Consider the following 13,721-nt stretch of genomic DNA (forward strand, 5'->3'; position numbering starts at 1 on the left):
CCTTTTCAGAGGCGCTAGACGACTGTGCAAAGGGCGCCGTCGAGATAGACCTTCGAGATTGACCTCGATCTGTCTTGAATTCAGCCCGTCTACACGAGGGTCTATGCAGCCTGCTCTGAAGTTAGCGGAATGGTTTTAGCTACTGCACCCGGGGGCGCAGGTGGTCCAACCACAGGCTTGCTGCATGTGGTAAGGGCAGGTGCCGAAACCTGGTGTGGTGCACCGCACGTACGCACCATATTGGCAAAGCTTGTTTTAGCAGTGAAAGATACTCTGCTTGAGCGCATCGCCTTCTTGCTTCTTTGAAGGAAATGTTTTCAATAGTTTTCAGCGTTATTATTTCTTTTCCTTTCTTCCACGACGGACACGCCCTGGAGTAAACGGCATGGTCTCCTTCACAGTTTGCGCAGCGTGAGGCACAGCCGCATTCTTCAGAACAGTGATCTTTCAAAGCGCATCGAAATTCCTGAGGGAGCAGATCGCACGTGTTGGCTGTACAAGACCAAAGGGGAGATGGCAATTTTAAGATATGATTCCGGACACTAAAAGTTAACAAAACGGTCCATTGCACGCTCGTGTATAATTCAGAGCATGAGGAAGTCATACGTGCACAACGTAGAGCGAGGACTTGACCAACAGATTGCGAGGCTGAAGAATAGCGGGTACCCCCTGATGTCCTCGTGGCCTCGATTTCAAAGAAAATTTCAGTAAAAATCAAAACAAAAGAAGACTCGGATGGTGCCAAGAAGAACACGCGTCTGGTTTGTTATCCCTTACGTACACTGAGTTTCGCAAGGTCTCAGAAAGAATGCGAGTAGGCACGATACCCTTGTGTTTGTCAGGCCCCTCCCCTAAAGAAAATTATCGGGTGACTGCGATACAGGTGTTGTGTATTGCATTCCGCTCTCTTCGGGAATTATGTATGTTGGTCAAACGGGCCGCTGCATAAGCAAAAGGACATGTAGCACACTAGCAATTAACTCCACGCATTCAGGAAAGCTGGGGACGCATTGTCATCACTGCAAATAATGCAAGCTCTGTTCGAAAGAACCACTCATTTTCCATTTCAATCACAGAATATAGAGATTGCAGAAGCTTTTGAAATGAAACCCGCCGGCGACGAAATGCGTATCAGCAATGTGTGGTTGTCGTTGTGCGAGGAAGAAGATTACCTGCTTAGGCTATCGCGATAAGGGTATTTAGTTGTGTGCATCTGCTTACGATTGTTGATACCAATATGTTCTCTCGTGTCCTTGTGTGCCACAGATGACGCTCACGCCTTGTGCATGAAAGATCCCCCGTTTCCTCCATTACAACTAGCTGTAAGGCCACGCTCTCTGTTGTGTTTTCATCTCGTTCTGCGAAAAGTTAAGCGCGTTGAACTACCACGCCTGAAGCATTGACGTATGTTTCGTTCATTCAAGGAATTTATCTTAAAATTAAAGAAAAGTTGTTTTGACCAACACACCACGTGTCACGGACATTCAACTCAGTGAAAACACTGCTCGAATGGCGTCTGTTTGTGCGCATTCTCCAGTGCATGTGTGCAGTGCTCGAAGTGCGGCCATTGCACATCCGTCTGGGCACGTGCCATTTCTCTACCTTATTAACTTTTTGTTGTTGTTTTTCTGTTCTCTTCGAGTTCTAACTCAGGCGCATTGTAGCAGCCACTTTCAATCCTGTCTAAATTGTGGTCTGGAGCAATCATGTACCGCTCTGAAGAAGACTATGCCCCAGTGGAAACGTAAGCAAACCCTTGTTACGTCTTTAAGGAAGTGGCAGTAAACTTTGAAGTATGTATTTGTTCATAGGCCTTCTTTTCAGGCCACACACACGCATGCGCCTCGGCGATGTCAAGAACAAGTAAACGAAAGATACAAGTAAAAGATCGTTGAAAGCATTGATGGCCCACATTCCTTGCAAAATCGAGCAGGTCCGCGACGACTCCGTTGGCACTGGTCCTTCCAGAAACAGCCATTTATCTCAACAAGATTTCAAAAGTACTTCAATGTTGCCGCTGAAGTTTTCCCATGGCTTTCACACATTTTCCAGAAGTGTTCATTTGATGTCAACACGGTGGTGCATTGATCTTGGTCAGGGAAGTCATCGAAGCAATAACTGAACGAAAACACTTCCTTTTAAGAGACAAGACAAGCAATGATAGCCTTTAGGCTTTAACATACGCTGAAGCAATATGTCGTTCATGGAAATTTTGCACAGATAAAGGCATAGCACATATGAAAGCGCAGTCTGCAAAGCTTTTGGAATGCGAATTATGGTGCCGAAGCTATCAGCGAAAGTTCCTGTCAGCCCATCGGAGGTATTTGCGAAAGGCGAAAGTTTCTACCATACGTGAACGCATTGCCCGAGATGGCACAAGGAAACGGCACCGGCAGCCTCAAAGTTAACTAGGGATGTCTTCATGTGAAATGGACAACAATGGGCTCAAGCTTGTAGTAAAAAATCTTGCTACGCTTTCTCAGAAAGTTAGGTATCACGTTGGTCAGCACGAATTAGGGCGCAGTAAAAGACGGCACAAACTATAGATTTTTGAGAAGTAGAGTTGTACAAAGTCATCATTTGTTCTCATTGCTCATTTTTTTCATTACTGTTAATATAATTGACACCGTTCATTTATGAGAGATATTGGTCCGGTCAGGCTTTTATTTTAAATCAGTAATGAGTATGAACTGCGAAATTTCTTGCCTTTCTGAGGCTTTCCATGTAGCTGTAAGAAACTTCTTCACCCCCAGCCTTGGATGTAGTTCGAAACAGGTTACATGCCTTGGTCAGCAGTTCATTGTGAGTCCGCATGAGCTCAAGAAGGCTGCCACGAGGTCTCTGCAGGCAGAGCGATATGCTTAGAAGGCGGGAGGCACTTCAAATGACCTCTCCACTCACCTCCTCCATGCCTTTCATGTACACCGCCATCGCCTTTTCTTTCGCGGCAATGTTGCTCGCTTCCACCGTAGCCTAGAAACGGACATTTCGTTGCCATTGTTTTCCAAAACAAAACTGTTGTTGCTCACCTGCAGCATAGATTTCGGCTCTGGCAAGCTTCCCCCTTGGAATGTTTTAGTGTAAACCTGCGATGTTGAGTACACCGTGGCACATGCTCGGCACCGCAGCAATTGCTTACCCTGAAGTAGTTCATGAGTTCCCGGCAAGTTATCTTCTCCCCGTTGACCTTCTTGACCAAAAGATTTTCTGGTGCCAGCAGCCAGGGCACCAACTCCTGCACCTTCTCTTTGAACTCGAGGCTTACATCCTCCAGGCTGCCGCAGTATGACTCGTCTTTCTCCACCTGCGTTACAGTTCTCGCTATTGATCACTGGCAGAGTTAGAATGCTAGTCAGCATTGTAAGGGACAAGAAAAGCAAAAACTGTACCGAACTCTTAATACGGAGCCCGCCTTTGTGCAGGCTATAAAAATAAATTCAGCAGTGCGCACCGTCGCTCATCATGGTTCGTGGCCCCAAAATGTCGTCTGCTAATATCGGGTAAGGCATGCGAGTCGGTATGAAAAAGGGGCAACACATTTACTGAAATTTCCCCGCAGTGCAAGCCTATTTCGCTGATATAAACACAGTTTTAGATGTCCCTAAGGTACAGAAACATGCCCATGCATTCATTCTGGGAGCTTTGTATTGGCTAACCAGAAATATATTCCGTGAATGGGACACCGGCAAGCTGCAGTCATGGTGCGAGGGGAGGGTGCCCGATAGCGCATAGAAGGTAAAACAGGTTCACCGAATTTGTCACTGGGGTACTTTATGAAGTCCTCCTCCGATGTGAAAAGAAAAATTGGAGACGACACTTAAGCTCTGCGTTAAGGGCATGACGCGATAGCCTAGTGAATTAGGCCTTCCATTCTTAGCGCATTTTCTATCTTTTGTTTCAATCAAATAATTGATCAATTACGCATTCTAAATTTTCTTAATTAGCATAATCAAGCATTGGTGTTTCATACTGAACATTTTAACACCTTTGAAACCAATTTTCTAATTGTTTTCATTACTTTCTTAATAGAATAATTAAAATATTTCATTAACTCGTCATCGTCTACAACACGTCAGTCAATCACCACAGCCACAAATTATCGTGATACTTTTTTTACACAGCCCTCGATTATAAGTCGTCGAGTCGAAACCCTGCAGCGAGATACGCTCTAACTTAACCAGTAACGGTTGCAATATGGACTCCCCTAGTAACTATATGCTGCACGAAACGCTGAATCTTATGACACCATTCGTAACATTCTGTGGCAAACGGCAGGCATGATATGATTTTTTTTACTCAGCCCCCCTATTATTCCCGACACGCGGTGCCGAATACGCCGATGGTTTTTCGACTGAACGAGCTGTATATGCTATCGCGTAATACGCAGGACATCATACAGAAAGGACGGTGTATCAACCAGCGGATGGCTGAGTGCCGCAGGTCATTGAAGGCTGCGGCTTCCTTATCTCGCTTTGCACTACAGGGTATGCAAAGACTGCTTTCCACATCTCAACAAAACCAGGGTCGTATTCAGACACCGAGATCAGATATGCATGGAGTTAGTGGAAGTCTGTCTAATCAAGAAAGAAACAGATGCGTGTGTCGCATCACACTCCGTCAGCCTGCTTGATAGGGAGATGTCTTTTTTGCGATACTTTTTCAGCGACAGCAGCCAGTATGGAGCTTTGGCCTGATGGGAGTGCGACCCTCTCTGTCTTTTGTTTTCTTCCGGGTTTTCTGGTAAGAGTGAATGCACAACTGCTTCAAATGCACGTGCGACGAAGGAGCGTGATTCACTGAATTTTGGTTTCTTGGTTTTCACGCCGCGGTTTCTAGAAAATTTATAAGCACCTTTTTCTACAAAAAATTCAGTTTATAGTCTGGGCCTGTGTCTTGTCGTTTGGCTCGCTTGGTCCTTGTTTCGCGTGCGGCTTAAATATGAATGCAGCACTTGCTGAACAAGAAGCGGTGCTCGCCGTATTCTTTCAATAAATTGCTCTGCACTTCTAAATGGTCGGTGCAGGTATATTACTATAGCCACAGCTTCCTGATAGAACCGGATCAGTCCACAGATAGTAAGGTAGCCTGTTACACCTACCGTCACTTTATGCACCCGCACACAAAACTGAGAAGGCCGCCTGTGTGTCTTAAATCCACGATAAGGCCCAAACAGAGACGGTGATCGGGAAGGCATGCTAGAGAAAAAAATGAGGGAAGCACTAAATGAGGCTGCTTCTCAAGCAGCGCCGCGACCTTCGACCTTCTCTCTGCAGCGGGTGCTGTTGCTGTGTGTCGCGGTAGCCGGGTGGTGAACAATGAGCGGGTGCCAACGGAAAAAGTTATTGCCACTTTTGCGGGTACTGCCTGCCCCTCAGAAATAAAAGCATGGCCCCTAACGTTCCGTGTAGATCCCCTTCCGTCTAAGCCACTGCAGTGCAGCAACTGCTGGCGATACGGCCATAGTGGTCCTGGCTGCAAGTTCACCTTGCGCTCTTGCAAATGCGGCAATGACCATCCAGCGAATTTATGCTCTGATCAAAACAAGAAGTGTTGCCTTTGTGGTGGATCTCACGCTGCAAATTCCATAGATTATCCTTCTCGGGATCATGAAATGCAAATTCTAGACATAACCGACCGCAGACGTTGTTTGCGGCGTGAGGTAATATCAGAAATTAAAGAGAGAGCTCCCGGCTACGCAGGTGTGTCAGCCCGTTGAGGAGTGACACTAGATTTGTCTATCTCTCAGGCAATAGTGACTGCTGTGGAAGCCTCTATGGCTAAGATGGTTGACAGGATAGGATCCACTGTCACAGAGTGCATATCTAATGCTATGGCAACGCAAATTATCCAGGGCATGGAAATTGGAATGACTTCTTCCACTTCCATGTCAGCCGTGCCTTCGTTAATGACCCACATTCCTTGCCTGAGCAGTCTAAGCCCCAAGAACAAGTTACTGTGGTTTATTCACTTCCTCGGTCGACAAATTCAGATAATGCTCAATATATTCATGTTGCAGAGATGGTAGATTCGGATACGCGAATCCTCAAACGCAGTGGATCCCCCATGCCTAACTTTTCTTCTCCACATCCTCAGCCGAAATAAAAGAAGCAACAGATTGGCTCTAAGCCTAAAGAAACTACATTTAGGGCAGGCAGTGGCTGCTGCCCGGATTTCTCAACCATAGGGGTATTAAGAGTTCTCCAGTGTAACTGTCGTTCACTTCTTTCAGCTTAAACAGACTTACTGTGCCTTATATCTCAACATAATCAAGAGATAATTATTTTACAAGAAACTTGGCTTACATCTGAAAAACACTTCCATCTGCAAAATTATTTTTCATTTCGACAAGATAGTCCGTCAAGACGAGGAGGCTTACTCCTACTAGTTTGTTCTAAATTTTGTCACAGGGCTGAGATTAATTTTCAGTCCTCTACTAAAGACTCTGAGTTATTGGCTTTAGACTTTGAAATTTCAGGGTGCTATCCGTTTTCATTAGTAAATGTTTATGTTCCTTGCGGTGTGCAGGATACCAGGCTGCTAGGTCTCCTGCTCAAGTCAGTTCTCTTAGCCGGTGACTAATTCTTATCACGTGTCGTGGGGCTTTAAGACAGATTTCTCTGCTAAGCGCCTTTGGGATTAGATTACTGATAACAACCTTTCGTGTATGAATTCAGGTTCGGCCACATTTCTCCGAACACAAATCGGATCTGTGTTAGATTTAACTTTCACCAGCTCTAGTGCTCCTGTACTCAATTTGTTTACTGTGGATTGTGGAACATATAGCGATTATGAACCTATCGTTTATAATGTTAATTGCTCCTTAATTCCGGCGTGCTCTCAGTTGAGGTCATAAATAAACTATGACCGGTTCCAGTCCTCTTTGCGTTCCACTCTTGCTTAAGCGGTTAATACTGCAGAAGAGCATACAGAAAAAGGCATATGCTTAGCTATTGAGGAATTCCGATGGAAGTCCGAATTTTCGGTAGGTACATTAAGAGGGAATACTTCAGCTAGATGGTGGAATGCCGATTGTTCAAGTGATTACAGACGCAGAAAGGCTGCATGGAAGAACCTCTTAAACAATCAGTGCCCAAAAAATTGGCATGATTATAAGTTCATTGCGGCTACTTTTAAACGTACAATCTCACAAGCGAAAGAAAATTATTAATCCGAGCATTTTGATTTCCAACCAAAATCAGGAAATCGTCGCGTACTTTTCTGATTCTTAATATCGCGGAAAAAGATTCCGGTTTCAGAAAGTTCACCTTCATGTGTTTTGACCCCGCAAGAAGCAAAAGAAGCAATAGAAACAGTTGAGACAATTGCCAAAGGATTAGAGCAGCGTTTCGCCTCTGTACTTCCTTTGCGCTCCGCGTTTGTGGCCTCAGTGGACCAGTGTCAGCATGTCCTTCCTATTACCCTTAGCGAGCTTTACCCGATAGTGCTGAGGTTACTAACTGCTGCTCCTGACCCTGATAGGGTAACATCAAAAGGGTTAAAGATCCTTTTTGAGGAGTCCCCTACATTCTTATTGCAGCTGGTTAATTTTTCCATCAAACATGCATGGAGTCCTCCTAGTGGAAAATCGCAAAAGTGATCCCTTTACCTAAAAACAATGGTTTTGGCTATTCTCTGGATAATATTAGACACATTTCATTGACATCAAATGTGGTTAAGTTAATTGAAAGGGTCATACTCTTACGTGTCTCGGAGTTTGTGGACCGCAATAATATCCTTAGTCATTGTCAAATTGGTTTCCGTCAAAAATGTTCCATATGAAATGCTCACACCGATCTTGAGTGTCGCATTCGTCTTGCGCGGCACCAAAAAATGCATGCTGCATTGGTGACATTAGATGTAACCAAAGCTTATGACAGCGTAGAACACTGCATATTATTGCAAAAATTATATACTCTGCCGTTTCCGAATTACTTTCGTAGATATTTGCGTTCCTAAACAAACAGTTTTTTTGTACTAAATGGTCTAAATTCTGGAAGATATAAACAATCCAGAGGTGTTCCACAAGGGGAAGTTTTGTCGCCTGTGGTGTTTAATATTCTAATGAGCTCTATTACCAGCCATCAAAACATTCGCACGTACGTCTATGCGGACGACATTGCATATTTCACTGCTGCAGCTGGCATTCAGTCTCTCTAGTGCGCCTGCAATCGTACCTGAATTTGCTTGAAAGTTGGTTGTGTGAATTTACGTCTCACCTTAAATGTAAACAAGTGCGCTGTACTTGTTTTTCAAATGAAAGATCCTGTTCTTCTGTCTCTCAGTTACCAGCGACCAAATATTCCTCAAGTTAAGTCATTAAAATATCTTGGTGTCATTTTGACAGCCTCACATGGCGCTCTCACACTGACCATGTCGCAGCGAAAAGGAATCGTGCTATGGGCCTGTTGCGTAGATTAAGTAATCCCAGGTCAGGAATGCGGAGAGATGCACTTTTGCTGATTTATGTCTGACCAATTTTAGAATTTTGATCTGTGTCGTTGTCTGGTACGGTTGCTTACAAAATTCGCCCGCTCGTTCTTTTGGAGCGGGAAGCGCTTCGGTTGTGCCTTGGCCTTTCCAAATTTGTGGCCTATTACGTGCTTTATCCTGAAGCCCGTATTCCTCTATAAACACCTATCAATTCCTAACTGTTCAGAGGTACCTAAGAATATATGAATCAGATTTACCCCGCTCCTTGTCTGTTTTGTTTTGTTGCCAGCCGACTTCCCTTTTTTGGAGTCCACTGGCCTAGATTTCATACCCCTCAGGTAGTTATGGTACAAAATTTGCTTGCACCTTTATATGTTCATTTGTATAACATCCTTCCGACAAAAAACAGTGGGTACTCTGTAGAAATTGTCTGTGATGACATTTTCCCGAAAAACGCTAAGCATTTACCACCCCGCATTTTTAATGAATTATTAGATCACCATTTACAATGCCTACCTATTAGCTCAACGATAGCTTCTGACGCCTCTCAATGTGATGACGAAGGCAGGGGCGGGAATATATTGCCCGCTTCTAGATTGGTCTTTTTCTGTGCGGCTTCCCGACTACACCCCAATTTTCCAAGCAGAGTTTTTGACTGTGGTGCTTGCTCTTCGCAAACTAGAGCCAGCTTTCTCTTAAGTGGCTGTCATTACAGACTCTCTTTCTTTGTGCTCGTCCCTTGTTTCGGCTGTGGATTCGTCAATTCAGAACACCTTCCATTCATTACTCCCTCCACATTTGAGCCTTGTTCACATGATATGAGTGCCAGGTCATAGCGGTGTGACAGCCATTGAAGTTACCGACTGCCTCGCAAAGGCGTTCTTTTTTTTCTTTATTGCATGAATATACACAGGAGTAAAATATCGTAGTTGCCATGCCACTTGGCAGACAACCGTGTCTAATGGACTTTCATTACAAGTTTGTCCATAAGACTCAATACATCATCCGCATATTCTTGCTGCTTCAGGACTTCTCTTTATTTATACATATGTTCGATAAAATAATCACATACCGATCGTGCATCGAAGTCACAATGTCTAAAAGTCATTCTAATCCTCCAAATGCTGTGAAGGCTCAATAACATAATCTGTTCATACGGTGCGACGCCACTTTCAGTGGTCAGGTACCGAATTGCGCGCGGTGTCAATGGCAAGTCTTTTTTTAGGGTTCTTTGCAAAACATCTCAGTAGAACACCGCATCCCAACAATCCAGGAACACGTGTTCTACCGTCTCTGGCTTTCTACACAAGAGACAGTTTGTGCCCCAAGGAAAAAAAAAGCCCTTTTCCTCTGGCCATGTTTTTACTGGTAGGGTTCCTGTATGCAATACTTCAATGGCCCCGTGCTTCCTATCGTTCCGACTACAGCATAAATTACAGCAGCGCGCTGTCGGAGACAAAATTTGTTAAAAATGACAACTGGATCTTTTTTAAGATCTGATGATTACCTGCCGCTGAGGTATTCGTGGAGCAGGCAATCATGCTATTCACGGCAGGTTGAGGTATCTCTATCAAGGCTCCGCTGCCGGATCCCACCCTTAAATTTTTATTTGCACAGGTCTGGGTTGGCGCTTAATCCCGTATGTGTATTCTGTAGTAAGCACGAAACTATAGACCATTTTTTGTTGTTTTGTCGTCGGTACACCATGATGAGAAGACGGCTTTTAGAGAAACCACTACAACAGCTTGGCCTTTGTTTGAGCAGCCCAGTCATACAGTCGTTTGGAGCCACCATACTTGGGTACCACCACAAGTCTGTTTTTACCGCCGTCCAAAATTTTTAATGGAATCAAGTCGGCTACCTTGTTAACTTTTTTTAAATTTTTTCAATATTATTTTTATTCGTACAATTATCATTATCATTTAACTACTCAGCTTTAAATATCAGACTCGATCTCCTGCGTGCGTTATGCATTTCCCGTTTCATTTCGTTGTTCCTTTTTGTTTACTTCTTACTTCTTCATCATTCATTTTATTTTCGTCCAGGAAATATTTACCTGAAAAACTCTCTGTGCCCCCCATTATTGGTCAATCCCCCTATGTGGGCATGTGCCATAGTATGAGGATAACAACGACCACAAAAAAGAAGCAGGTGAAGGCGGCGGCGCGTAACGCAGCTAAGGGGCCTGGCGGATGCTAAAGTGGAGCTTTACGTTTTAGTGTTTTGCATTTCCTCTCGTGATTGTGCTTAAACCGAATAACGACTGCAAAATGTTTTCGCAATTGACTGCACATTTTCTCCTGGCCTTGGCATGAGGAAGCAGTCCATCTTGGTGAAACTTTGTGTCATCTGCTGCCGAAGTTTTTGCAACTCTTCATGCTCTTCTCCAATAATCTCTAGACGATCCCTCAGGATCATACGGCCGCCACTAGCGCCGTAGGGTGCCTCGTACGGAAATTCCCAATCACGCACCAGAAATACAAGCCTTTGAAACGGCTCGTTTCCTGCGCCCTGTAGAAGAAGTAGGTGGAGCGTGAATGACAAAGAAATGTCGCCAATTCCTTATCCCGGCCGCAAATACCTTTTGAGCTAGCTTTCCGTATTCGGCGAAGAACTGCAGGTGCTGGAGCTGATCCTCTTGGATATTGCGCAACACGTTGTAGACCTGCACTGAGCTCGTCATGACGCTCAGGGCGAAGATAGTTCCGCAGTTCTTGACTGTTGACTTGCAGTCAAACGACCCTTAGGTATCCATCAACAGTACAGCCACTTCCTCTCCTTGCGGTGTGGTCACCTGTTGTGAAATGTGTGAGACACTATGACATACATAGACTAAAACCTGAGCTTACCAGAAACGCTTCCTCCCAAAGCAGAATGCCTGTCGTATGAGGTTTACTTCCAGGCCTCCATTCGAAGCCGCCAAGTGGGACACCTGTGTCGTCGAGCCAGTCGGTACGGCATTTGTTCCGTAAGTACCGCAGAAAAAAGCTGAGCAGAAAGGACTTTCCTTGCCGGTATGCTCCGGCCACCGAAACAACTACCACCGGCTTGTCTTTCACTCTGTCATCCAGCAAGATTGCTTCCAGCTGGCTTTCGGAGATGTCGAAGCTATGGTCGTCATTGATACGGAGGATCTGCACCGGCTTTCCCCTACTGTCATCAGCCAGCATGGTGGTCCTGTAAAATTTGAGAGACATTTCTATCAAATGTCTTTTTTTGTCACAGCAGGTGAAGGACCGGCCATGCCTTCCAGTAGAAGTGAGGAGCTACGAAGTTTGGCGTCGAAACTTATTTTAGACATAATTAACCAACTTGGTATGCGTCATAATAAAAATAGAAAGACATTAACCTTTTCAGCTGCTGTCTTTTAGGCAAGCTAACAGAATAGGCATTCACGAAAAGAAAGAGGAATGTATTTGTTCCCGCGAATAAAGCTTCGTTGTTCTAACATGCTCATTTTTTTTTCAGAGGTGCGGTTGGCCTGACAAGGGTTGTTTATTATTTTATATCCTCCTGTGCATTCTGACATAAGTCATGGGTTACCTAACATTGGTTGCAGAAGTCCCAGTACTCTGTCTTCTGGGGCGGCACATTGTTCAAGTGCTGCCATTACCGTGGTCGGGGGTACAGACAACCAGATGAAGGCGAAGAAGGAAAGCGGGCTATGAAAATAACTTCGGAGTAGTCTGAAATTTTCGGCTCACCATCCGAGCCACTTGTATTAATTGCTGTGATAGCATTAAAAACCCGTCTTGGCAAAAATATTTAATCGGTCATAAAAACCCTTCGATGGTCACAAAAATCGCCACTTTCCAATCCTCGAGACCACGGCGGGTGCATATATTCCAAAAAGTTGTCTGGAGGAACTAAAATGATGAACATTGACAGCAGTCGATTCATCTTCATCATCATCAGGCTGTCAACGCCCAATGCACGCCAAAGGCCTCTCCCATAATTCTCTAATAAACCCTGTACTGTGTCAACTGCCGCCACCTTATCATCGCTAACTCCTTAATCTCATCCTGGCACCTAACTTTCTACTGCCTTCTGCTACGCTTGTCTTCTCTTGGCATAGAATTCGTTCAGCGGTGAAAAAAAAAAACGAGCATTCAAGTGCAGCTATATTTTATAAATGAAAAATAAATAAATAAGAGATGTTTCTATGAAGAGGGAGCCAGAGGTCGTGTAATCATTTATTCATTCCAATGAAATTATTAGTGGCCTTGAGAGTCGCCTACAGTAAACTGCAATTTTTCGGAAAACACTGTAGGGCTCTAGAAAAGCTAATTATTTATTAAACATAAGTGTAAAAGGACAATTTTGAGCGTCATAATAATAGCATGTTGCAGAATCAAGGAAACTTTGATTGCTTTTTGTGGAAATGCATTCATATTTTCTGTTTTAACCAACGCAAGAATATTTTGGCCTCTGAATTTCGCAGCAAAAGAAGCGAAGTAATTGATCAATAAGCTATGAATTCCTAAATGAGCACTTTCGGAGCACTACTGTGAATAGGTGGCACAAAAACGTGACGCTGGAAGTTTTTTTTTCAGTTTAGAAGCCTAACTCTTTTCGTAATCAAAAATAACCCATTAGGCTCTTCGTTGCTCAAAGCAGGCTCCTAAAGGCTAGGCCTCAATATGGGTACGCTGCCATACGCAGCCGCAGCGCAGTCAAAATCTTGGTTGGAGCGCAATTTTCATTTGTGGCGCTGTGATCCGGCTAAGGGCAGGAGGCAATAGTTTCTGCTGACCAGCAGGACAACGCCGGCCGTTCAACACCATACCATTAGTTTTATGAAATGCACCCGCCACATTCCACGGAATGTTGAACACAATTGCAAACGTTCTCTGCGGGCCCAGTAGGAAGATATTTCAATGCTGGCTGGAAGACGTCGTCGTCTCTTCTAAGGAAATTTGCCTGCTATATAGGAATCATTGAACGTGTAGTTTTTCAGTAAAGCTGCCGTGCAATTTAAATTGAAGTGACGCTTCGTTCCCCGATAGCTTACCATGGTACGGTGGACCACCAACATTGTCCACGAGAAAGGCATTCTCAACCCTACCGATCGAGCTTCATGCTGTCCCTGTTTTCTCTTGACCAACTTCAATAAAAACATTTGGAGGACGCTTAAGCTTCGTCTTGAAGAGTGAGACGCGACAGCGTGTTGCAGCGTTGCCAAGGAGAGCACGGAACGTCATCGCCCATTCGGGGCGACGCGTGGCCCTTTGAACAATTTAGGGAAAAGTCGCCTGTCTCACATATTTCGGTGGACACCCGAACCGGGCCGT

At 44.5% G+C, this 13,721-nt stretch overlaps 1 pseudogene; it reads right to left on the minus strand.

The window, feature by feature from the left end:
- Positions 1-929: 929 nt before the first annotated feature.
- Positions 930-11,600, minus strand: LOC144120166 (atlastin-1-like; annotated as a pseudogene).
- Positions 11,601-13,721: the final 2,121 nt, after the last annotated feature.

This window comes from Amblyomma americanum, chromosome 2 (assembly GCF_052857255.1).
Source record: "Amblyomma americanum isolate KBUSLIRL-KWMA chromosome 2, ASM5285725v1, whole genome shotgun sequence".
Taxonomy (NCBI): domain Eukaryota; kingdom Metazoa; phylum Arthropoda; class Arachnida; order Ixodida; family Ixodidae; genus Amblyomma; species Amblyomma americanum.